At 45.0% G+C, this 27,331-nt stretch overlaps 1 protein-coding gene across 4 annotated transcripts in view; it reads left to right on the top strand.

Moving 5' to 3' along the window:
* Positions 1–27,331, top strand: part of LOC137379296 (coiled-coil domain-containing protein 102A-like) — a 647,611-nt gene that overhangs the window by 303,867 nt on the left and 316,413 nt on the right. The window lies entirely within an intron of this gene.

Genomic DNA, 27,331 nt, shown 5'->3' with positions numbered 1-27,331 from the left:
AGCTCCTACTTTGCGCAATAACCTTTTATGTGGCACCTTGTCAAATGCCTTCTGGAAATCCAAGTACAGTACGTCAACGGGCTCCTCTTTTATCCAAGGCACGTGTTACTACTTCAAAGAACTCCAATAACATGATTTCCCTTTCACAAAGCCATGCTGACCATTCCCGATTACCTTGAGCTTTTCTAAGTGCCCAGCTATAGCCTCCTTAATGATCGATTCTAACACCTTCCCACGACAGATATCAAGCTAACTGGCCTATAGTTACAGGTTTTCGACCTTCCCCCACTTCTTGAATAGAGGGGTTATATTTGCTATTTTCCAGTCTGATGGAACCTTTCCAGAATCTAGCGCAGTTTGAAAATTTAACACCAAAAATCAGCATCTACTACCTCATTAACCACCTCAGTTAAGACCCTAGGATGAAGCCCATCAGGACCTGGGGACTTGTCAGTCCACAGCTCCATCAGTTTGCTCAGTACAGCTTCCCTGGTGATTGTAATTTCACCAAGTTCCTCTCTTCCTTCCACCTCCTGATTTACAGCTATTACTGGAACGTTTTTTGTATCCTCCATAGTGAAGACAGAAGCAAAATATTTGTTCATTTCATCCGCCATTTCCTTATTGTCTACTATTAACTCCCCATTCTCACTCTCTAGAGGACCAACACTCACTTTATTTACTCTTTTCCTTTTAAATACCTGTAGAAACTCTCGCTATCCGTTCTTGCATTTCTAGCTAGCTTCCTCTTATACTCTAATTTCTTTCTCCTGATTAACCTTTTTAGTCATTCTCTGCCGTTCTTTATATTCTGACCAATCATCTGACCTGCCACTCATCTTTGCACAATTATATGCCTTTTCCTTAAGTTTGATGCTTTCTTCAACTTCTTTAGTTAACCACAGATGGTGGGTCCTCCCCTTAGAATTTTTCTTTGTAGTAGGAATATTCTGAGTATTCTGAAATATCCCCTTGAATGTCTGCCACTGCTTCGCTATTGATCTATCTCCTAGCCTAGTAACCCAGTTCACCTCAGTTAGCTCAGCTTTCATGCCCATATCACTGCCCTTATTTAAGTTTAAAATGCTAGTTTTAGTCCCACTCTTCTCTCATTCAAACTGGATATAAAATTCAATCATATTGCGGTCACTGCTCCCTGGAGGTGCCTTTACTCTGCGATCATTAATTAATCCTGTCACATTACACAATACCAAGTCTAATCTGCTCTCTGGTTGATTTCAGAACATGCTGTTCTGAAAAACTATCCCGAAAGTATTCTATCAACACCCCATCGAGGCTACTATTGTCCATCTGATTTTTCCAGTTTATATGTAGATTAAAATCACCCATGATTACAACTGTCCCTTTATCACAAGCACCCAATATTTCTTCTTGTATACTTCATCCAACATTATGTTTACTGTTAGGGGGTCTGTAGACCACTCCCACTAGTGACTTCTTTCCCCTACTATTTCTCATCTCCACCCAATCTGATTCAACATCCTGATCTCCTGAACCAAGATAATCTCTAACTATTGCACCAATGCCATCCTTGATTAACAGTGCTACCCTCCACCTTTACCTCGCTTCCTATTCTTCTTGAACATCATACACCCCTCAATATTCAGGACCCAATCCTTGTCATCCTGCAGCCACATCTCCCTAATGGCTATCAGATCATATTTATTTACTTATTACTTTGGAATACTGTGTGCAGTTCTGGTCGCCACATTACCAAAAGGATGTAGATACTTTGGAGAGGGTGCAGAGGAGGTTCACCAGGATGTTGCCTGGTATGGAGGGCGCTAGCTATGAAGAGAGGTTGAGTAGATTAGAATTATTTTCATTAGAAAGACGGAGGTTGAGGGGGGACCTGATTGAGGTGCACAAAATCATGAGAGGTATAGACAGGGTGGATAGCAAGAGGCTTTTTCTCAGAGTGGGGGATTCAATTACAAGTGGTCACGAGTTCAAAGTGAGAGGGGAAAAGTTTAGGGGGGATATGCGTGGAAAGTTCTTTACGCAGAGGGTGGTGGGTGCCTGGAACGCGTTGCCAGCGGAGGTGGTAGACGCGGGCACGATAGCGTCTTTTAAGATGTATCTAGACAGATACATGAATGGGCAGGAAGCAAAGAGATACAGACCCTTAGAAAATAGGCGACATGTTTAGATAGAGGATCTGGATCGGCGCAGGCTTGGAGGGCCGAAGGGCCTGTTCCTGTGCTGTAATTTTCTTTGTTCTTTGTTCTACTTCAATGTGCACTATCCATTTGTCTACTTTGTTATGAATGCTTCAAGCATTAGATACAGAGCCTTTAGTTTTGTCTTTTTGTTACCTTTGTAACATCTAGTCTTGACTGTTATTAGGTTTTTTCTCTCTGTCCTTTCCTGCCATTCTTTCCTTCTTTCTTTCTTTCATAGAAACAGGCCCTTCTGCCAAATGTGGATAGGATAGGAAGATGCTTTCAGGATGGAGTGAAGTCCCTCTATTTTCTCCCCTGCCTGTCAGATCTTCAAGGCCGTGTGCGATTTGCAGATAAGAGGGTTGGCTGTCCACCTTCATTTCCCATATTACTGTTCTACTGTGCTGCCTTGACTCTACCCCTTGGTTTGCTACATCTACCCAGGCTTGATTCCTCACTCCACCCCCTTGTTTAGGTTAAAGCCCTCTCTACTTCCCTAGTTATACTGTTTGCGAGAACACTGGTCCCAGCACCGTTCAGGTGCAGACCGTTCCAATGGTGCAGCCCCCACTTTCCCCAGTACTGGCGCCGGTGCTCCATGAACCGAATCCTACTTCTCCCACACCAGTCTTTGAGCCACGTCTTCATTTCACTAATCTTATGTGCCCTCTGCCAATTGATACACGGCTCAGGTAATAATCCAGAGATTATTACCCCTGAGGTTCTGCTATTCAGTTTGGTGCCTAGCTCCTCATACAGTCTAAGCAGAACCTCTTTCCTAGTCCTACCTAGGTCATCGGTATCTACACGGACCATGACAACTGGATCCTCCACCCCACTCCAAGTTCCTGCCCAGGCCTGAGCAGATGTCCCAAACCCTGGACTGGGTAGGCAACACAGACTTCTGGACTCACGCTGTCAGCTGTACAGAACAGTGTCAATCCCCCTCATATACTATCCCCTACTACCACTGCATTTCTTTTTGCTCCCCCCACTTGAATGGCTTTCTGTACCACAGTGCCATGGCCAGTCTGCTCATCCACCTTGCAGACCTCACTTTTGTCCACACAGGTTGAGAGCACCTCAAACCTGTTTGACAATTGCAAAATCTGAGGCTCCTCCACTACTGTCTGCTCAGTCCCATTACCTGTCTCACTCACGGTCACATCCTCCTGTTCCTCACTGCTGACCAAAACAGATGACCCTGTTCTAAGAGGTGTGACCGTCTTCTGGAACAAAATGTCCAGGTGTTTCTCCCCCTCCCTTATGGTGCACAGTGTTTGCAGTTCGGCTTCCAGATCAATAATCCTGATCCGCAATTCCTCTAGCTGCACTTTCTGCAGATGTGTTTGTCCTGGATCGCCCTGGCATTCAAAAGCTCCCTCGTACCACAGCTGCAACATAACACCTGACTTGCCATTGTTACTTATGCTATTAGTTAATTCACTTTAATTACTTAATCACTTTCTTAATTAACTCACTGTTTCCCACTCTACTAAGCTTAACTAGTATTACCAAATGGAAACCTTACAATTTCTAAAATTACCTGATTTTTTAAAGATAAGTGATAAAATACTCACCAACCAATCACCTTGGAGTCAAAGGAAGAAGACTCACCTGCTGCTGGAGGCTATAAAAGATAGGAAAAGGAGCTCCTCCTTCCCCCTCTGCACTGAATTCCCACATGCACCAAATTCCAGCTTCACTCTGGCAATCCCTCACTCTGGCAAATGTCTCTTCTCACTGCGTTCAGCTTAGAACTGGTTTGCTTTATGTTGGGATTCTGATGACTCACTAGCTCAGCTTTTGCGACAATAATTAGCATCTATTGAACCTAACTACTTTCAACTAATTGATAAATAACTGCCAGTGCTGGCTGATTCTTGTTTAACAAGGCTGTGTACCTAACCAGGAGATTTTAAAGCCTGATTCTAAAATTTAAGCTTCTCAAGAACTTGCCAGAACTTACCACGTGCACCAAATTCCAGCTTCACTTTGGCAATGTCACACTTGGGCAAATGTCTTCTCCTCTACATTGGGGAGACCAAACGCAGATTGGGTGATCGCTTTGCGGAACACCTCCGCTCAGTCCAAAAGCAGTACCCTGAGCTTCCGGTTGCTGGCCATTTCAACACACACCCCTGCTCTCATGCCCACATCTCTGTCCTGGGATTGCTGCAGTGTTCTAGTGAACATCCACACAAGCTCAAGGAACAGCACTTCATTTACCGATTAGGCACACTACAGCCTGCTGAAAATATTGAGTTCAATCATTTCAGAGCATGATGGATCCCTCTTTTTATTTGTTGTTGTTTTTCTTTATTTTTTATTTTTATTTGTTTCGTTGTTTCATCTGTGCCTACCCACTTTTTTTTCATGTTCGTGCTTGGGGCCAGGCTGTTCATTTTTCTGTCAGTTAACATCCTCTCTGCACTAATGCTTTGTCTTTCAGCACACCATTAGTGTACCATTTGCCTTTGTTCCATGACCTTCTGGTCAGTTATTCGCTGTGACCCTCTGTCCAATTAGCACCTCTTTTGTAATCTCTTGTCCCACCCCCGCTTTACTTGCTGAAAACCTATGACATTTCTAATATTTGCCAGTTCTGATGAAGGGTCACTGACCTGAAACGTTAACTCTGCTTCTCTCTCCACAGATGCTGCCAGGCCTGCTTTTTATGTTTTTTTCTTGTTTTTATGTCTTGTCTCACTGCATCCCCTCATTGAAGCAAGCAATTTAAGTGTATTCAGCCAGTGTGACCTTCCAAACCAACAGTCATATCTGCATCTCTCAGAACTCTTTGAGGATGTAACTAGATTAAGTCCTGGTGAGGTGATTAATATATATCATTATTTCCAGGGAACATTTGATATCATCCCCTGTAACGATGTGTGTGTTTGAAGTGAAACCGCAAGGGATTTAAAAAAAATAATTTGATAATTTGAATCATAATAATAATAGAGTCAAATAGTTGTAGAACTAAATAACCCAAATTGCCTAGCTGTGGCCATCGGATTGGTCCTGGGTCCTCGGCTGTACACAATATTATTGCTTCTAATTTGTACAGTGAGAGTAGAAAGCATCGACTGCAGGTGGTATTTGTTATGTGTGAAAGCATGAACCTCTGAACACAGGGATAAAAGCACAAGGGATCAATGGCACCGGATTTTCAAAGGTCTGTGGGGTCGGGACCCGGTGCAGGCACCATTTGAAAATCATGTTCTGGAGGTCACCTCAGGATCCTGATGCCTTCAGGACAATTTCGAGGGGGGGGGGGGAGGAATGGGGCAACACGCAAACTTCCAATTAACGGCCCATTATAATCCTTTAGGAGCTTGTTAAGGAGCTGGGACATTCAAGAAGGCAATTTTTAAGTTGGATTTTGGTGATCCTGACCAGTCTGGTGCATGTTAGTGCACTGCTGTTGGGGTCGCCAAGGGGCAAAAGCAAGTTTGTTTCCATGTGTGGTGAGATTAAATTTGAGGGGCCAACCTGCACGGGGTCAAATGCTGCACCTCCACTTGGCGTCCATGGTCAGTTTCGACTATCATTACTGACCTGGCCCTTTCATGAGCAGCCTGCTCTCCTCTGCAAGGCAGGGCAGCCCCCAACATGGCTGCTGCCTGTCTTTGCTGCTGGACCCAGGAAGGCAGCTCCTGCCTCCTGGAAGCACTCAGGGTGCCGAGCTCACCTCCTGCCCAACTAGGGCATTAGCGTTCAGAGATCACGTCATGAGAGCGACGTAGCTGAAGCACAGGCTCGGGACCCAGAAGCCATCATGCTATCAGGTTCCTGACCCCACTTTGAAAATCCGGCAGGTGGAGTTTCAGCAGACGGAATTGAAGATGGAAAATCTAAGTAGAGTATGATGAGAGTCAAACCCTATATGAGAATAGCAATCCTGCTAGGGTCATCTCAGGACATGGAAATCAGCAAATGTTCCAATTTCTAAAACAGCAAAATCCAGAAGCTTCAGCACCATCCAGTAAGACTCAGGTGTGGTTCAGAAATGAAGGTACATCAATGACTGTCCTGACAGCTGACTAGGTTGTTACTGTGCAGCAAGAAGCTCCAGCAAAACTGAGCTCGGTGGGTGTCAAAGGGCACTCTGTTCAGTGACTGGATTCATACCTGACACAAAGGAAGGTGGCAGTGGTGCTTGGAGGCCAACCATTGCAATGCCGAGACATTGCTGCAGGATTTGCTGAGGAAAGAGTTCTGGTACTTTGTCAGTGACCTTTCCTCAATCATATGGTCAGGAGTGGTTTGTTTACTGACAATTCCACTGTGTTCAGCAACATTCATGACGCTTCCTATAATGAACCAGTCCCTGTAGCACCTGGATAACATTCAAACTTGGGCGGATGATTGGCAGGTAACAATATTTACCCCAGTAAGTGCCAGGTAATTACCATCCCCAACAAGAAATGGCCCAACTGGCTGCCTGTGACTTTCATCAGTAGCACATGCTGAGGGTCACCACTGACCAGAAGCTGACCTCTACCTGCCAGATCAGCAGCAAAGTTACACGAGCAGGGCAGAAACTGGGCATCTTCAGTAAGTGGATCATCTACTGACCCATCTGATCCATCAAAACCTCTCTACTATCTACAAGGCTACAGTCAGGATGGAATACTCACCAATCACCTGGTTGGACACAGTTGTAACAACACTTGAGAAGCTCGACAACATCTAGGAAAGAGTGTTATGTTTGATATGCACCCGAGCCACTGAATCCAGTAACCAGCATTAAAATACTGGCTGAGTATTTACTCTGAGTTGGCCAGAACATGCTGGAGCAGTGCATCTCTGTTAGACCTTGTCTACACTTCAGTTCAAAGTCCTTCTGTGTGTAACTTGTTGGAAGTGTGATAACAACGCGAGGGGAATGACATCTGGGACTTCAGTGAATGGAGAGCCCAACAGTAGTGGTCCGTTAGCTTGGTTGATTAGAGGGTGGTACTAATAACACCGTGGTTGTGGGTTCAATCCCCATATGGGCCATTCTTCCCCTTCAGTGTGATGCTTGTTTCTTATTTCCAGAAGGCATTTGATAAGGTGACATATCAAAGGTTATTGTGGAAAATAAAAGCTCATGGTGTAGGGAGTAGCATTTTGGCATGGATAGAAGACAGGACAGCTAACAGAAAACAGAGAATAGGCATAAATGGGTCATTTTCTGGTTGGCAAGATGCAATGGGTGGTGTGCTACAGGGATCAGTGCCAGGGCGTCAACTTTTTGCAATTTATATAAATGACTTGGATGAAGGGACTGAAGGTATGGTTGCTAAATTTGCTGATGACACGAAGATAGGTAGGAAAGTAAGTTGTGAAGAGGACATAAGGAGACTACAAAGGGCTATAGATAGGTTAATTGAGTGGGCAAAGATCTGGCAAATGGAGTATAATGTGTGAAAATGTGAAATTGTCCATTTAGGCGGGAAGAATAAAAAAGAAGCACATTATCTAAATGGTGAAAGATTACAGAGCTTTGAGAACCACAGGTATCTGGGTGTCCTAGTGCATGAATTGCAAAAGGTTACTCTGCATGTACAGCATGTAATTACGAAAGCTAATAGAATGTTCTTGTTTTCTGCGAGGGGAATTGAATACTTGTTTTTAATAGGGAGGTTCAGCTATACAGGGCATTGGTGAGACCACATCTGGAGTACTGTATTGGTCTCCTTATTTAAGGAAGCAGTTCAGAGAAGGTTTACTAGACTAATACCTGGAATGGGCAGGTTGTCTTATGAGGAAAGATTGGACAGGCTAGGCTTGTATCCACTGGAGTTTAGAAGAGTAAGAAGCGACTTGATTGGAACATATAAGATCCTGAGGGGTCTTGACAGAGTGGATGTGGAAAGGATGTTTCCCCTTGTGGGAGAATCTCGAACTATGAGTCACTGTTTAAAAATAAGGGGTCGCCCATTTAAGACAGGGTTGAGGAGAATTTTTTTCTCTCAGAGGGTTTTGAGTCTTTGGAACTCTCTTCCTCAAAAGACAGTGGAAACAGAGTCTTTGAATATCTCTAAGGCAGAGGTAGATATATAGATAAACAAGGGGGTGAAAGGTTATTGGGGTAGGTGGGAATATGGAGTAATCATTTCAGCCATGAACTTACTGAATGACGGAGCAGGCTCGAAGGGCCGAGTGGCCGACTCCTGCTCCTAATTCGTATGTTCATATGTAACGGTGTATCTCCTTAACCAATGAGATTTAAGGATTGGGAAAGGAGGAGAGGAATGCTGGAGAAGGAGGGTGCAGTAGAGTCAAATCAGGTACAGAAAGAGAATCAAAGAGAGGAAAAGAAATTAAGAGAGATAGAAGAGACAGAAAGGAAAAGTAAGAAAAATAATTAAAAACTCGACTATTTTTTTACCCTCTAAGCACAATTTGCTACCAGCAGGAGTCAAACAGTTTAAATGGTTCAATCTCCTGGACAGAGAAGTTGATTGACATTGCATTAGTGTGTAGTGTAAAGATACAGCACTGAAACAGGCCCTTCGGCCCACCGAGTCTGTGCCGACCATCAACCACCCCTTTATACTAATCCTACACTAATCCCATATTCCGACCACATCTCCACATGTCCCTATATTTCCCTACCACCTACCTATACCAGGGGCAATTTATAATGGCCAATTAACCTATCAACCTGCAAGTCTTTGGCATGTGGGAGGAAACCGGAGCACCCGGAGGAAACCCACGCAGACACAGGGAGAACTTGCAAACTACACACAGGCAGTACCCAGAATTGAACCCGGGTCGCAGGAGCTGTGAGGCTGCGGTGCTAACCACTGCGCCACTGTGATTATAATGTCATCAGGATCCTTGTGCTGTTCTTCACCAGCCCTAACTTTCTGTGGCAAGTTTAATGGCCAATTAATGTCCAACTCCAGCAAGTTCTGGAGATTAGCAACTCACGGTGCATGTCTCCATCCTAGAAACATGCTGGCCGATTTGCACATTGACACGCTGTGCATTTTCCAGCACGATCCTGCCCATTATCTAAGGTGTACTATAGCACTGAATTTCCATAGCACCTGACAGCATCACAACCTCAACCATGGAGCAGGACAACAGAAGCAATGGCCTGCGAGCACCATTGTTAGCAGTCTAATGCTATTAAAATAGACCTGTAAAATCACAGTTATGAAGCTTAAGCTCAAAGCCAACCAGAATTACCTTAGAAATATAGATTAGTGAACAACTGTTGAATTAACAGTTTGTGGTAGAGACACATTTATGTGACAACCTACCTGGGGACAACATTTTCTTTCATTCGTTCGTGGAATGTGGGCATCGCTGGCTAGGCCAGCATTTATTGCCCATCCCTAATTGCCCTTGAGAAGGTGGTGGTGAGCTGCCTCCTTGAACTGTTGCAGTATGTGTGTTCAAAGTACTTTCACAGTTCTGTTAGGGAGGGTGTTCCAGGATTTTGACCTAGCAATCATGAATGCCCAGTGATATATTTCCAAGTGCGATATGGAGATGCACTTGCAGTTCCAAAGCGCCTGCTGCCCTTTGCCTTCTAGGTGGCAGAGCTCGCGGGTTTGGAAGCTGCTGTCAATGGAGTCAGAAGGTGAGTTGCTGCAGTGCATCTTGTTGATAGTATGCACTGCTGCCACTATCCACCGGCGGTGGAGGGAGTGAATATTTAAAGTGGTGGATGGGGTGCCGATCAAGCGGGCTGCTTTGTCCTGGATGATATAAAAGCAAGAAATGCTGGAATACTCATCAGGTCTGGCAGCATCTGTGGAGAGAGAAGCAGAGTTAACTTTTCAGGTCAGTGACCCTTCAGAACAAGGGTCACTGACCTGAAACATTAACTCTGCTTCTGTCTCCACTGAGTATTTCCAGCATTTCTTGTTTTTATTTCAGATTTCCAGCATCTGCAGTATTTTGCTTTTATATTATTGTCCTGGATGGTGTCGAGCTTCTTGAGTGTTTTTGGAGCTGCACCCATCCAGGAAAGTGGAGAGTATTCCATCACACTCCTGACTTGTGCCTTGTAGATGGTGGACAGGCTTTGAGAAGTAAGAAGGTGGGTTACTTGCTGCAGAATTCCCAGCCTCTGACCTGTTCTTGTAGCCAAAATATTTATGTGGCTGGTCCAGTTCAGTTTCTGGTCATTGTTAACCCCTGGGATATTGATGATGGGGATTTGATGATGGTAATGCTGTTGAATGTCAAGGGGAGATGGTTAGGTTCTCTCTTGTTTGAGATGGTTATTGACTGGCACTTGTGTGGTGTGAATGTCACTCTGCCATTTAGCATCCCAAGCCTGAGGTTGTCCGGGTTTTGCTGCATATGTTTTCTCAGGAGTTTTGAATTTTTTAAAAATTTCATTCTCGGGATGTGGGCATTGCTGGCTAGGCTAGCATTTATTGCCCATCCCTAATTACCCTTGAGAAGGTGGTGGTGAGCTGCCTTCTTGAACCGCTGCAGTCCATTTGGGGTAGGTAGACCCACAGTGCTGTCAGGAAGGGAGTTCCAGGATTTTGACCCAGCGACAGTGAAGGAACGGCAATATGGTTCCAAGTCAGGATGGTGTGTGACTTGGAGGGGAACTTGTAGGTGGTGGTGTTCCCATGCATTTGCTGCCCTTGTCCTTCCAGTTGGTAGAGTTTGCGGGTTTGGAAGGTGCTGTCGAAGGAACCTTGGTGTGTTGCTGCAGTGCATCTTGTAGATGGTACACACTGCTGCCACTGTGCGTCGGTGGTGGAGGGAGTGAATGTAGTTCGGGTGACAATCAAGTGGGATGCTTTTTCCTGGATGGTGTCGAGCTTCTTGAGTGTTGTTGGAGCTGCACCCATCCAGGCAAGTGGAGAATATTCCATCACACCCCTGACTTGTGCCTTGTAGATGGTGGACATAGTTTGGGGAGTCAGGAGGTGAGTTATTCGCTAGAGGATTCCTAGCTTCTTACCTGCTCTTGTGTCCACGGTATTTATATGGCTACTCCAGTTCAGTTTCTGGTCAATGGTAACCCCTCGGATGTTGATAGTGGGGGATTCAGCGATCATAATGCCATTGAATGTCAAGGGCTGTTGGTTAGATTCTCTCTTGTTGGAGATGGCCATTGCCTGGCACTTGTGTTGCGCGAATGTTACTTGCCACTTACCAGCCCGAGCCTGGATATTGTCCAAATCTTGCTGGACTGCTTCAGTATCTGAGGAGTCACGAATGGTGCTGAACATTGTGCAATCATCAGCGAACATCCCCACTTCTGACCCTATGATTGAAGGAAGGTCATTGATGAAGCTGCTGAAGATGGTTGGGCCTAGGACACTACCCTGAGGAACTCCTGCAGTGATGTCCTGGAGCTCAGATGATTGACCTCCAACAACCACAACCATCTTCCTTTGCACTAGGTATGACTCCCACCAGCGGAGAGTTTTCCCCCTGATTTCCATTGACTTTAGTTTTGCTGGGGCTCCTTGATGCCATACTCGATCAAATGCTGTCTTGATGTCAAGGGCAGTCACTCTCACCTCATGAGTTCATCTGTATTGTCCATGTTTGAACCAAGGCTGTAATGAGGTCAGGAGCTGAGTGGCCCTGGCAGAACCCAAACTGAGCAAGTTATTGCTAGGCAAGTGCCGCTTGATAGCACTGTTGATGACACCTTCTATCACTTTACTGATGATTGAGAGTGGACCGATGGGACGGTAATTGGCTGGGTTGGACTTTTCCAGCTTTTTGTGTACAGGACATACCCAGGCAATTTTCCACATTGCCGGGTAGATGCCAGTGTTGTAGCTATACTGGAACAGCTTGGTTAGAGGCATGGCAAGTTTTGGAGCATAGGTGTTCAGTACTATTGCCGGAATATTGTCGGGGCCCATAGCCTTTACAGTATCCAGTCCTTCAGTCATTTCTCAATATCACACGGAGTGAATCGAATTGGCTGAAGTCTGGCATCGGTTATGCTGGCGACTAGAGGAGGGTGCTGAGATGGATCATAACTCGGCACTTGTGGCTGCAGATTGTTGCAAATGCTTCAGCCTTATCTTTCACACTGATGATCTGGACTCATCATTGAGGATGGGGATATTTATGGAGCCACCTCCTCCAGTTAGTTGTTTAATTGTCCACCACCATTCACAGCTGGATGTGGCAAGACTGCAGAGCTTACTTCTGATCCATCACATGCTGCTTATGCAGTTTGGCACGCAGATAGTCCAGTGTTGTAGCTTCACCAGGTTGTCACCTCATTTTGAGGTATGCCTGGTGCTCCTCCTAGCATGCCCTCCGGCACTCTTCATTGAACCAGGGTTGGTCTCCTGGCTTCATGGTAATGTTAGAGTGGGGGATATGCCGGGCCATGAGGTTACAGATTGTGGTTGAGTACAATTCTGCTGCTGCTGATGGTCCACAGCGCCTCATGGATACCCAATTTTGCATTGCTAGATCTGTTCGAAATCTATCCCATTTAGCACAGTGGTAGTGCCACTCAACACGATGGAGGCTATCTTCGATGTGAAGGCATGACTTCGTCTCCTCAAGGACTGTGTGGTGGTCACTCCTATCAATACTATCATGGACAGATGCATCTGCGGCAGGCAAATTTGTGAGGACAAGGTCAAGTATGTTTTTCCCTCTTGTTGGTTTCCTCATCACCTGCCACATTCCCTGTCCTTTAGGACTCGGCAAGCTCGTCAGTAGTGGTGCTACTGAGCCACTCTTGGTGATGGACATTGATGTCCCCCATCCAGAGTACATTCTGTGCCCTTGCCGCCCTCAGTGCATCCTCCAAATGGTGATCAACATGGAGAGTACTGACTCATCAACTGAGGGAGGACGGTAGGTGGTAATCAGCAGGAGGTTTCCTTGCCCATGTTTGACCTGATGCCATGAGACTTCATGGGGGCCGGAGTCGATGTTGAGGCCTCCCAGGGTAACTCCCTCCCTACTGTATACCACTGTCCCGCCACCTCTGCTGGGTGTGTCCTGCCAGTGGGACATTGTCTGTAAGGTATGATTCCGTGAGTATGACTCTGTCAGGCTGTTGCTTGACTAATCTGTGGGACAGCTCTCCCAACTTTAGCGCAAGCCCCCAGATATTAGTAAGGAGGTCTTCGCAGGATCAACAGGGTTGGGTTTGCCGTTGTCGTTTCTGGTGCCTAGGTCGATGCCAAGTGGTCCGTCAAGTTTTATTGACTTCGTAGCTGTTGGATACAACTGAGTGGCTTGCTAGGCCATTTCAGAGTCAACCACATTGCTGTGGGTCTGGAGTCACATTTAGGCCAGACCAGGTAAGGACAGCATATTTTCTTCCCTAAAGGGCATTCGTGAACCAGATGGGTTTTTGCAACAATGGTTTCATGGCCATCATCAGACTAGCTTTTTTAATTCCAGATTTATTAATTGAATGCAAATTCCACCTTCTGCTGTGGTGGGATTCTAACCCATGTCCCCAGAGAAATACCCAGGGTCTCTGGGTTACTAGTCCAGTGACAATACCACTGCACCACTGCCTCCCCTTTGGCATGAATGGTACTGAACACTGAGCAATCATTAACGACCATCCCCACTTCTGGCTTTATGATGGAAGGAAAGTCATTGATGAAGCAACTGAAGATGGTTCGGTCTAGAACACTGCCCTGAGGAATTCTTACAGTGATGTCTGGGCCTGAGATGCTTGGCCTCCAACAACCACACCATCTTCCTTAGTGATAGGCATAACTCCAGGATGTGGAGAATATTCTCCTGATTTCCCGTTGACTTCAGTTTTACTAGGGCTCCTTGATGTCACTTCCTATCAAGGGCAGTCACTCTCACCTCACTCTGGAATTCAGCTTTTTTTAATTCTTTTGTCGGTGGTGATGAGCTGCCTTCTTGAACCGCTGTAGTCCATATGGTGCCGGTAGAATCCACAGTGCTGTTAGGAAGGGAGATCCAGGATTTTGATCCAGCGACAGTGAAGGTGATATAGTTCCAGCTCAGGATGGTGTGTGGCTTGGAGGGGAAACTTGCAGATGGTGGTGTTCTCATGCATCTGCTGCCCTTGGCCTTACAGGTGGTAGAGGTCACGGATTTGGAAGGTGCTGTCGAAGGAGCCTTGGTGAGTTGCTGCAGTGCATCTTGTATATGGTACACACTGCTGCCACTGTGCATCAGTGGTGGAGTGAGTGAAAGTTTAAGTTTGTGGATGGGGTGCCAATCTTTTGTCCATGTTTGAACCTCGGCTGTAATGAGGTCTGAATCCAAACTGAGCATCAATGAACAGGTTTACTGAGTAAGTGCTGCTTGATGGCACTGATGATGACACCTTCCATCACTTTTCTAATGATTGAGAGTAGGTTGATGGGGCGGTAATTAGCCAGATTGGATTTGTCCTGCTTCTTATGGGTAGGACGTACCTGGGCAATTTTCCACATTGTCAGGTAGATGCCAGGGTTGTAGCTGTACTAGAACAGTTTGGCTAGGGGCTAGTTCTGGAGCACAGGTCTTCAGTACTACAGCCATTTCTTGATATGTAGAGTGAATCGAATTGGCTGAAGACTGGTGATGGTGTGGATCTCAGGAGAGACCGAGATGGATCATCCACTCAGCACTTCTGACTGAAGATGTTTGTAAATGCTTCAGCCTTGTCTTTTGCACTGAAGTGCTGGGTTCCGCTGTCATTGTGGATGAGGATGTTCATGGAGTCTCCTCCTCCCATTAGTTTTTTAATTGTCCACCACCGTTCACTACTCGATGTGGCAGGACTGCAGAGCTTTGATCTTATCTGTTTGTTGTGGGATCGCTTAGCTCTATCTATAGCATTCTGCTTCACTGTTTAGCGTGCATGTAGTCCTGTGTTCTAGCTTTACCAGGTTTTTTTCCAAAAATATTTATAAAAGTATGTTACTTAACACATTTCACATAATGTCCCGTACAGAGCTGTTTTTTCAATATAGTACATAAGGTGCCTCACTACACTTGCAGGTTCTATTTACGATGTACATTTACATTCAGCCCAAGGGGTTTTACACAGTTTCCAGCCCTTCACTATAGTATGGTGGGAGGGCCTTAGACAGTAGCCTTTTCCAATGAGCCTTTGCGGGGCTGCTCCAAGCTTTAGCATACTCACAGCTTGTCCTGGGCGACCCAAACTTTTTCCCCAAAAATATACATTATTCATACAATTTGTGAAGTAGATAGCAGTTCAAATTTTAAAGTGCCGTACAGATCAGTTTCTTTCAATATAGGACATGAGGTGTCTTGCTACACTTGCCATTACGGGTTATATTTACATGAGGTTGACACCTTTTTTAGGGTATTCCTGTTGCTGCTCCTGGCATGCTCTTCTACACTCCTCATAGAACCAGGATTGTTCCCCTGGCTTGATGGTAATGGTAGCGTGAGGGATAGAATAGATTCATAGAAAGTTTAAGGCACAGAAAGAGGCCACTTGGCCCATCGTGTCTGTGCCGGCCGAAAAACGATCCACCTATTCTAATCCCACCTTCCAGTATCTGGTCCGTAGCCCTGCAGATTACAGCACTTGAGGTGCATATCCAGACTCCTTTTGAATGAGTTGAGGGTCTCTGCCTCAACTACCCTTTCAGGCAGTGAGTTCCAGACCATCACCACCCTCTGGGTGAAGAAGCTTTTCCTCATCTCCCCTCTAATGTTTCTACCAATCACTTTAAATCTATGCCCCCTAGTCACTGACCTCTCTGCTGAGGTGAACAGGCCCTTCACCTCCACTCTATCCAGGCCCCTCAAAATTTTGTGCATTTCAATCAGATCTCTCCTCAGCCTTCTCTGTTCCAAGGAGAACAACCCCAGCCTATCCAAACTTTCTTCAAGGCTGCATTTTTCCAGTCCTGGCAACATCCTCGTCAATCTCCTCTGTACCCTCTCTGGTGGTATTACATCCTTTCTGTAATGAGGTGACCAGAACTGCACACAGTACTCAAATTGTGGCCTAACCAATGAGATATACAGTTCCAGCATAACCTCCCTGCTCTTATATTCTCAGAAAGGAAAGGATTCCATATGCCTTCTTAACCACGTTATCAACCTGTCCTACCTTCAGGGATCTGTGGACACTCACTCCAAGGTCCCTCACTTCCTCTACACTTCTCAGTATTTTCCCATTAATCGTGTATTCCTTTGCCTTGTTTGACCTCCCCAAATGTGTCACCTCACACTTCCCTGGGTTGAATTCTATTTGCCACTTTTCTGCCCACCTGACCAGTCCATCAATATCTTCCTGCAGCTATCCTCCTCACTATCTACCACACGGCCAATCTTTGTGTTGTCTGCAAACTTCTTGATCATGCCCCTTACATTTATGTCCAAATCGTTAATATACACCACTAAAAGCAGGAGACCCAGTACTGAGCCCTGCGGAACGCCACTGGAAACAGCCCTCCAGTCGCTGAAACACCCGTCAACAATTACCCTTTGTTTCCTGCTACTGATCCAAGTTTGTATCCACCTTGCTACATTTCCCTGGATCCCACGGGTTTTTTTTAACCAGTCTGCCATGTGGGACCTTGTCAAAAGCCTTGCTAAAATCTATGTAGACCACATCAACTGCACAACCCTTCCTTGTTACATCTTCAAAAAATTCGATCAAGTTGGTCAAACAGGATCTTCCATTAACAAATCCATGCTGACTATCCTTGAGTAATCTGTGCCTTTCTCAGTGACAGTTTATCCTGTCTCTCAGAATTGATTCCAATAATTTGCCCACTACTGAGGTTAGACTGACTGGCCTGTAATTATTCAGTCTATCCTTCACTCCCTTTTTAAACAGAGGTACAACATTAGCAGTACTCCAATCATTGAGTCATAGTCATAGAGTTATACAGCACAGAAACAGGCCCTTCGGCCCATCATGTCTGTGCCGGCCATCAGGCACCTAACTATTCTAATCCCATTTTCCAGCACTTGGCCCATAGCCTTATATGCTATGGCATTTCAAGTGCTCATCTAAATACTTCTTAAATGTTGTGATGGTTCCTGCCTCTACCACCTCTTCAGGCAGTGTGTTCCAAATTCCAACCACCCTCTGGGTGAAAAAATTTTTCCTCAAATCCCCTCTAAACCCCCTGCCCCTTAACCTTAAATCTGTGCCCCCTGGTTATTGACCCCTCCGCTAAGGGAAAAAGTTTCTTCCTATCTAACCTGTCAATGCCCCTCATAATTTTGTATACCTCAATCATATCTCCCTTCAGCCTTCTCTGTTCTAAGGAAAACAACCCCAGCCTTTTCAGTCTCTCTTCATAGCTGAAATACTCCAGCCCAGACAACATCCTGGTGAATCACCTCTGCACCCTCTCCAGTGCAATCACATCCTTCCTATAGTGTGGTGACCAGAACTGTACACAGTACTCCAGCTGTGGCCTAACTAGCATTTTATACAGCTCCATCATAACCTCCCTGCTCTAATATTCTATGCCTCGGCTAATAAAGGCAAGTATCCCATATGCCTTCCTAACCACCTGTGCTGCTGCCTTCAGTGATCTATGGACAAGTACAGCAAGATCCCTCTGTACTTCCTCGGGCCTACCATCCATTGTATATTCCCTTCCCTTGTTAATCCTCTTAAAATGCATCACCTCACACTTCTCAGGATTAAATTCCATTTGCCACTGCTCCGCCCATTTTACCAGCCCATCTATATCGTCCTGTAATTTAAGGCTTTCCTCCTCACTATTTACGACACACCCAATTTTCGTGTCGTCTGCGAACTTACTGATCATACCTCCTGCGTTCACGTCTAAACCATTAACGTACAGTACAAACAGCAAGGGTCCCAGCACCGATCCCTGTGGTACACCACTGGTCACAGGCTTCCACTCACAAAAACAACCCTCGACCATTACCCTCTGCCTCCTGCCACTAAACCAATTTTGGATCCAATTTGCCAAATTGCCCTGGATCCATAGGTTCTTACCTTCTTAACCAATCTCCCATGTGGGACCTTATCAAAAGCCTGACTGAAGTCCATGTAGACTACATCAATTGCTTTACCCTCATCGACACATCGAGTCACCTCCTCGAAAAATTCAATCAAGTTAGTTAGACACGATCTCCCCCTGACAAAGCTATGCTGACTATTCCTGATTAATCCCTGCCTCTCCAAGTGGAGATTAATCCTGTCCCTCAGAATTTTTTCCAATATTTTCCCAACCACTGATGTTAGACTCACCGGCCTATTTATTCTGTTTTACCTGATTTATTCCTGCTACCCTTCTTGAAAAATGGTACCACATTCGCTGCCCTCCAATCCTCTGGCACCTCTCCTGTGGCCAGCGAGGATTTGAAAATTTGTGTTGGAGCCCCTGCTATCTCCTCCCTTGCCTCACATAACAACCTGGGATAAATCTCATCTGGGCCTGGGGATTTATCCACTTTTAAGCCCGCTAAAACAGCTAATACTTCCTCCCTTTCAATGCTAATATGTTCAAGTCTATCACAACATATCACGATATAGGTGGCATAGTGGTGCAGTGGTTAGCACCGCAGCCTCACAGCTCCAGGGACCCGGGTTCGATTCTGGGTACTGCCTGTGCGGAGTTTGCAAGTTCTCCCTGTGTCTGCGTGGGTTTTCGCCGGGTGCTCCGGTTTTCTCCCACATCCAAAGACTTGCAGGTGATAGGTAAGTTGGCCGTTGGAAATTGCCCCTAGTGTAGGGAGGTGATGGGATTACTGTAGGGTTAGTATAAATGGGTGGTTGTTGGTCAGCACAGACTCGGTGGGCCGAAGGGCCTGTTTCAGTGCTGTATCTCTAAATAAAAATAAAATAAATAAATAAATTTAAAAAAAAATCCCCCTCCCTGATCATTACACCTACACCGTCCTTCTCCATAGTGAACAGAGATGAAAAGTAATCATTTAAAACCTCACCTATTTTCTCCAGCTCCACACACACAATGCCCCTTTGGTCCCTAATGGGCCCTACTCTTTCCCTGGTTATCTTTTTGCCTGCCAGTGTTTCTTCATGTCCCCTCTTCACTCCCCAATTACTTTTTTAAGTACCCCCCTACACTTTCTATACTCCTCTAGGGCCTCCGTTGTTTTCAGCGCTCTGAATCTGCCATAAGCCTCCTTTTTTTTCCTGATCCAATCCTCTATATCCTTTGACATCTAGGGTTCCCTGGACTTGTTGGTCCTACCCTTCACCTTAACAGGTACATGTTGGCTCTGAACTCTCACTATTGCCTCTTTGAATGACTCCCACTGGTCTGATGTGGACTTTCCTACAAGTCGCAGCTCCCAGTCCACTTTGGCCAGATTCTGTTTTATCATATTGAAATCGGCCTTCCCCCAATTCAGTACCTTTATTTCCAGTCCATCTTTGTCCTTTTCCATAACTACCTTAAATCTTACAGTGTTATGGTCACTATCCCCGAAATGCTCCCCCACTGATACTTCTACCACTTGTCCGGCTTCATTCCCTAATATTAGGTCCAGTACTGCCCCTTCTCTTGTAGGACTTTCTATGTACTAGCTCAAAAAGCTCTCCTGTATGCATTGTAAGAATTCTGCCCCTTTTAAGCCTTTTGCCCTAAGACCATCCCAGTTGATATTGGGGAGGTTGACATCCCCGACTGTTATTAGCATATTATTTTTACACCTCTCTGAGATTTGCCTACATATCTGCTCCTCTATCTCTCCCTGACTGTTTGGAGGTCTGTAGTACACTCCCAGCCAAGTGATTGCCCCCTTTTTGTTTTTAAGTTCTACCCATATGGCCTCATTTGAGGAACCTTCTAAGATATTCCGGCATCACACCTGTGTTCAGTGAGGATTGGAAAATGATGGACAAACCTTCTGCTATTTCCTGTTTTGCTTCTTCTAACAGCTCTTTCATCCAGCACTAGTGATTTACCAACTTTAAAGGATGCTAATCCCATGAATACTTCCTCTCTCCCTATGTTTATCACATCCAGTACTTCACAGTCCTCCTCCTTAACTACAATATCTGCATCTTCCCCCCTTTTGTGAAGGTAGATACAAAATTTTCATTAAAAATCATACCAACATCTTCTGCCCCTACACATAGGTTACCTTTTTGGTCTTCTATGGGCCCTACTGTCTCCTGAGTTATCCTCTTACTCTTAATATATTGATCAAACATCTTTGGGTCCACCTTGATTTTGCTTGCCAATATTCTTTCATGCCCTCTCTTTGCTTTCCTAATTTCCTTTTTGATTTCACCCCTCTACTTTCTATACTGCTCTCGGCTTTCTGCAGTATTGAGTTCTAATGTAGATATAGTTATAATATAGTTATGATATAGTTGCGATTACGGAGATATGGCTGCAGGGTGACCAAGGATGGGAACTGAACATCCAGGGGTATTCAATATTTAGGAAGGACAGGCAAAAAGGGAAAGGAGGTGGAGTAGTGTTGTTTGTAAAAGAGAAACCAATACAATAGTGAGGAAGGATATTAGCTCAGAGAATCCTGATGTGGAATCTGTATGGGTGGAGCTAAGAAGCACCAAGGGGCAGAAAATGTTGGTGGGTGTTATATATAGACCTCCAAACAGCAGTGTGATTTATAGAGGATGGCATTAAACAGCAACTTAGGGACACATGTAATAAGGGTGCAACTGCAATTATGGCGACGTTACTCTACATATAGATTGGGCAAACCAAATTAGCAATAATATTGTAGAGGAGGAATTCCTGGAGTGCGTATGTGATGGTTTTTTGGACCAATAGGTTGGGGAACCAACTGGAGAACAGGCCATCGTCGACTGGGTATTGTGTAGTTTAGTTTAGAGATACAGCACTGAAACAGGTCCTTCGGCCCACCGAGTCTGTGCCGACCATCAACCACCCATTTATACTAATCCTACACTAATCCCATATTCCTACCACAATCCCCACCTGTCCGTATATTCCCTACCACCTACCTATACTCGGGGCAATTTATAATGGCCAATTTACCTATCAACCTGCAAGTCTTTGGCATGTGGGAGGAAACCGGAGCACCCGGAGGAAACCCACGCAGACACAGGGAGAACTTGCAAACTCCACACAGGCAGTACCCAGAATTGAACCCGGGTCACTGGAGCTGTGAGGCTGCGGTGCTAACCACTGTGCCACCCTAGAGAAAGGATTAGTTAACAGTCTTGTTGTGCGGGGTCCCTTGGGGAAGAGTGACCATAACATGATAGAATTGTTCATTAAGCTGGAGAGTGAGAGAGTTGATTCCGAGACTAGGGTCCTGAATCTAAATGAAGGAAACTATCCTATGAAGGTATGAGGCGCGAATTGGCTATGATAGATTGGGGAATGTTAAATAAAGGGTTGACAGTGGATAGGCAATGGCTAGCATTTAAAGAGCGCATGGATGAATTACAACAGTTGTTCATTCCTGTCTGGTGCAAAAATAAAACAGGAAGGGTGGCTCAACCGTGGCTTACAAAAGAAATTAGGGATAGAATAAGATTGAAGGAGGAGAAATATAAAATGGCCAGAAGAAGCAGCAAACCTGAGAATTGGGAGCAGTTTAGAATTCAGCAAAGGAGGATAAAGAGATTGATTAAGAAGGGAAAAGTAGAGTATGAGATTAAGCTTGCAGAGAACATAAAAACTGACTAAAAGCTTCTGAAGATATGTGAAGAGAAAAAGATTAGTGAAGACAAATGTGGGTCCCTTACAGTCAGAAACGGGGGAATTTATAATGGGGAACAAAGAAATGGCAGACTAATTAAATACAGACTTTGGTTCTGTCTTCACAAAGGAGGACACAAATTATCTCCCAGAAATGTTGGGGAACTTAGGGTCTAGTGAGAAGGAGGAACTGTATGAAATCAGTATTAGTAGGGAAATGGTGTTAGGGAAATTGATGGGAATGACAGCTGATAAATCCGTGGGGCCTGATAATCAACATCCCAGAGTACTTAGGGATGTGCCCTAAAAATAGTAGATGCATTGCTGGTCATTTTTCAAAATTCTATAGACTCTGGAACAATTCCAACTGATTGGAGGGTAGCTAATGTAACCCCACTATTTGAAAAAGAAAGTAGAGAGAAAACAGGGAACCATAGACCGATCAACCTGACATCAGTAGTGGGGAAAATGCTAGAATCCATTATGAAAGATGGAATAGCAGAGCACTTAGAAAACAGTGACAGGATCGGACAAAGTCAACATGGATTTAGGAAAGGTAAATCATGCTTGACAATCTACTGGAATTTTTTGAGGATGTAACTGGTAGAATAGATAAGGGAGAACCAGTGGATGTGGTGTATTTGGACTTTCAGAAGGCTTTCAATAAGGTGCCACATAAGAGATTAGCGTGCAAAATTAAAGCAAGTGGGATTGGGGGTAAGGTTCTGACATGGATAGAGAACTGGTTGGAGACAGGAAACAAAGAATAGGAATAAACGGGTCTTTTTCCGAGTGGCAGGCAGTGACTAGTGGGATACCGCAGGGATCAGTGCTTGGACCCCAGCTATTCACAATATATACATTAATGATATAGATGAGGGAGTTAAATGTAATATATCCAAGTTTACAGACGACACAAAGCTGGGTGGGAGTTTGATCTGTGAGGAGGATGCAGAGAAGCTCCAGTGTGATTTGGACAGGTTGAGTGAGTGGGCAAATACATGGCAGATGCAGTATAATGTCGATAAATGTGGAGTTATCCACTTTGGTGGCAAAAACGAAAAGGCAGATTATTATCTGAAGGGCGATAGATTGGGAAAGGAGGAGGTGCAGCGAGACCTGGGTGTCCTTGTGCACCAGTCGCTGAAAGTAAGCATGAAGGTGCAGCAGGCAAGTATGTTGACCTTCATAGCGAGAGGATTTGAGTACAGGAGCAAGGATGTCTTGCTGCAATTATACAAGGCCTTGGTGACACCACATCTGGAGTATTGTGTGCAGTTTTGGTCTCCTTATCTGGGGAAGGATGTTCTTGCTATGGAGGGAGTGCAGTGAAGGTTCACCAGACTGATTCCTGGGATGGCAGTACTGACGAATGAAGAAAGATTGGGTCGATTAGGCTTGTATTCGCAAGAGTTTAGAAGAATGAGAGGGGATCTCATAGAAACCTACAAAATTCTAACAGGACTGGACAGACTAGATGCAGGAAGGATGTTCCCGATGGCGGGGGAGTCCAGGACCAGGGGTCACAGTCTAAGGATAAGGGATAAGCCATTTAGGACTGAGATGAGGAGAGAGTTCTTCACCCAGAGAGTGGTGAACCTGTGGAATTCTCTACCACAGAAAGCAGTTGAGGCCATATCATTAAATATATTCAAGAAAGAGTTTATATATAGTTCTTAGGGCTAAAGGAATCGAGGGATATGGGGAGCAAATGGGATCAGGTTACTGAGATAAAAACAAGAAATGCTGGAAATACTCAGCAGGCCTGGCAGCATCTGTGGAGAGAGAAGCAGAGTTAACGTTTCAGGTCAGTGACCCTTCTTCAGAACTGGCAGATATTAGAAATGTGAAAGATTTCACATTTCTAATATTTGCTAGTTCTGAAGAAGGGTCACTGACCTGAAACATTAACTCTGCTTCTCTCTCCACAGATGCTGCCAGACCTGCTGAGTATTTCCAGCATTTCTTGTTTTTATTTCAGATTTCCAGCATCCGCAGTATTTTGCTTTTATAACCGTTTACTGAGTTTGGATGATCTGCAATGATCGTATTGAATGGCGGAGCAGGCTTGAAGGGCCGAATGGCCTACTCCTGCTCCTATTTTTCTATGTTTCTATGTTCTCGATGTCGGACATAGCTTTCCATTTCTGCCTTATTGTACCCTGTAGGCTCCTTGACATCCATGGGGCTCTAGATTTGGCCGTCTCACCCTTTTTCTTTGTGGGAACATGTTTACTCTGAACCCCTTGAACCTCCCCTTTGAATGCCTCCCACTCTCTGACACTGATTTACCTTCAAGTAGCTATTTCCACTCCTCAGTTTAGTAAAATTGGCCTTTCCCCAATTGAGAACTAACTCCTATTCTATCTCTGTCTTTTTCCATAATTACGTTCAAACTGACTAACACCAAAATGCTCTCTCACTGCCACTCCTTCCACCTGCCCATCTTCATTTCCTAAAACTAAGTCTTAAACTGCGCCCTCTCTTGTTGGACTTGCTACATACTGGGCAAAAAGGTTCTCCTGAATGCACCTGAAGAATTCTGCTCCCTCAATTCCTTTCGCACTTAATATTGGGGTAATTAAAATCCCCTACTATTACTGCCCCATTGTTCTTGCACTTCTCAGAGATTTGCCCACATACCTGCTCTTCTGTCTTTCTCTGACTGTTTTGGGTCTATAGTACACTCCCAGCAGTGTGGTTGCCCCTGTTTGTTCCTTAGCTCAATCCATATGGCCTTATTTGATGAACCTTCCAAAATATCATCCCTCCTCACAGCTGTAATAATTTCCTTGACCAAAATTGCCATCGTCCCCTCCTTCATTATCCCCGGATATGCCGGGCCATGAGGTTACCGATTGTGGTTGAATATAATTCTGCTGCTGTTGATGTTTGTCAAGTCGGCATAAGGAGGGAGGAAGTGTTGGGTATTCTAAAAGGCATCAAGGTGGACAAGTCCCCAGGTCCGGATGGGATCTATCCCAGGTTACTGTGGGAAGCGAGAGAGGAAATAGCTGGGGCCTTAACAGATATCTTTGCAACATCCTTAAACACGGGTGACGTCCTGGAGGACTGGAGAATTGCTAATGTTGTCCCCTTGTTTAAGAAGGGTAGCAGGGATAATCCAGGTAATTATGGACCGGTGAGCCTGACGTCAGTGGTAGGGAAGCTGCTCGAGAAGATACTGAGGGATAGGATCTATTCCCATTTGGAAGAAAATGGGCTTATCAGTGATAGGCAACATGGTTTTGTGCAGGGAAGGTCATGTCTTACCAACTTAATAGAATTGTTTGAGGAAGTGACAAAGTTGATTGATGAGGGAAGGGCTGTAGATGTCATATACATGGACTTCAGTAAGGCGTTTGATAAGGTTCCCCATGGTAGGCTGATGGAGAAAGTGAAGTCGCATGGGGTCCAAGGTGTACTAGCTAGATGGATAAAGAACTGGCTGGGCAACAGGAGACAGAGAGTAGCAGTGGAAGGGAGTTACTCAAAATGGAGACGTGTAACCAGTGGTGTTCCACAGGTATCCGTGCTGGGACCACTGTTGTTTGTGATATACATAAATGATTTGGAGGAAAGTATAGGTGGTCTGATTAGCAAGTTTGCAGACAACACTAAGATTGGTGGAGGAGCAGATAGTGAAGGGGACTGTCAGAGAATACAGCAGAATATAGATAGATTGGAGAGTTGGGCAGAGAAATGGCAGATGGAGTTCAATCAGGGCAAATGCGAGGTGATGCATTTTGGAAGATCCAATTCAAGAGTGAACTATACAGTAAATGGAAAAGTCCTGGGGAAAATTGATGTACAGAGAGATTTGGGTGTTCAGGTCCATTGTTCCCTGAAGGTGGCAAACCAGGTCAATAGAGTGGTCAAGAAGGCATACGGCATGCTTTCCTTCATCGGACGGGGTATTGAGTACAAGGGTTGGCAGGTCATGTTACAGTTGTATAGGACTTTGGTTCGGCCACATTTGGAATACTGCGTGCAGTTCTGGTCGGCACATTATCAAAAGGATGTAGATGCTTTGGAGAGGGTGCAGAGGAGGTTCACCAGAATGTTGCCTGATATGGAGGGCGCTAGCTATGAAGAGAGGTTGAGTAGATTAGGATTATTTTCATTAGAAAGACGGAGGTTGAGGGGGGACCTGATTGAGGCGTACAAAATCTTGAGAGGTATAGACAGGGTTGATAGCAAGAAGCTTTTTCCCAGAGTGGGGGATTCAATTACTAGGGGTCACGAGTTCAAAGTGAAAGGGGAAAAGTTTAGGGGGGATATGCGTGGAAAGTTCTTTACGCAGAGGGTGGTGGGTGCCTGGAACGCGTTGCCAGCGGAGGTGGTAGACGCGGGCACGATAGCGTCTTTTACGATGTATCTAGACAGATACATGAATGGGCAGGAAGTAAAGAGATACAGACCCTTAGAAAATAGGCGACAGGTTTAGATAGAGGATCTGGATCGGCGCAGGCTTGGAGGGCCGAAGGGCCTGTTCCTGTGCTGTAATTTTCTTTGTTGTTTGTCCACAGCACCTCATGGGTGCCCAGTTTTGAGCTGCTAGATCTGTTCTGAATCTAACCCATTTAGCACAGTGGCAGTGCCAACTGTGCAACAGCCCCAACAAACAAATTTCTCTGCAGCACCTGTGGAAGAGCCTGTCACTCCAGAATTGGCCTTTATAGCCACTCCAGGCGCTGCTTCACAAACCACTGACCACCTCCAGGCGCATATCCATTGTCTCTCGAGATAAGGAGGCCCAAAAGAAAAAAGAAGAAGAAGTGCCATACAACACCATTCTGAGTAAGAATCTAACATTTATCGCAATTCCTTTATTTTTTATTCCATTTTTTTCTTCAGAATTCTGAAACTGGTCTGGTTCCTTGTGTGGCTTGTCCACAATTGTACAGTTAGATAACAACAAAAACATTTGTTTATATAGCACCTTTAACATAGTGAAACACCCAAGGGCTTCATTATCTGAGATGGTGATGTTTAGGCATGTGTCTTTTTTGAATATTTATGGCTTTGGGCAGAGCTTAAAGGTTTTAATATTCAATTCACATTTTTATCAGTTAAAATAAGTAACAATGTTAGTACATAGCTTGGTGGTTACTGTGCAGCAAATGGTTGTTTGTCCGGCGACAATAACTCTGCCTAGGAATCACACACGAGTTGTTTTTTTACAATAACAAGCTTTATTACAGTGATTGATTTGGTCTTCTATTTATATAAAATGACTTGCAAATAATATAAGCTGGTTCCCAGGCTCCGACTACCTCCAAGACAACACATGACTAGCTCACTCTCTCCAGGCCCTCTGCGTGGCTGCATCACTCCTGACCCCAGAGAACACTCTGCCTGAAAGGAGATCTGGTTTTATTCTTATACCATAATACAACTTTCGCCTGTGTTGCATAATACTAGATTTCACATATGGCTGCGGCCACACCTTATAATCTTTTTAGTCTTTGCCTTTGTGCTAAATGCTTTGTTTATAGCGTAGTGAGCATTTAGGCTGATTTGTGCCCCGTTGCCCAGACCTGTTGTTCATATATGGAGACACAATTAAGTTCCCTT

Source organism: Heterodontus francisci, chromosome 17, assembly GCF_036365525.1.
Source record: "Heterodontus francisci isolate sHetFra1 chromosome 17, sHetFra1.hap1, whole genome shotgun sequence".
NCBI classification, from domain to species: Eukaryota; Metazoa; Chordata; class Chondrichthyes; order Heterodontiformes; family Heterodontidae; genus Heterodontus; species Heterodontus francisci.
The sequence above is the reverse complement of the archived record's forward strand: the minus strand, read 5'-3'. Positions and strand labels throughout refer to the sequence as shown.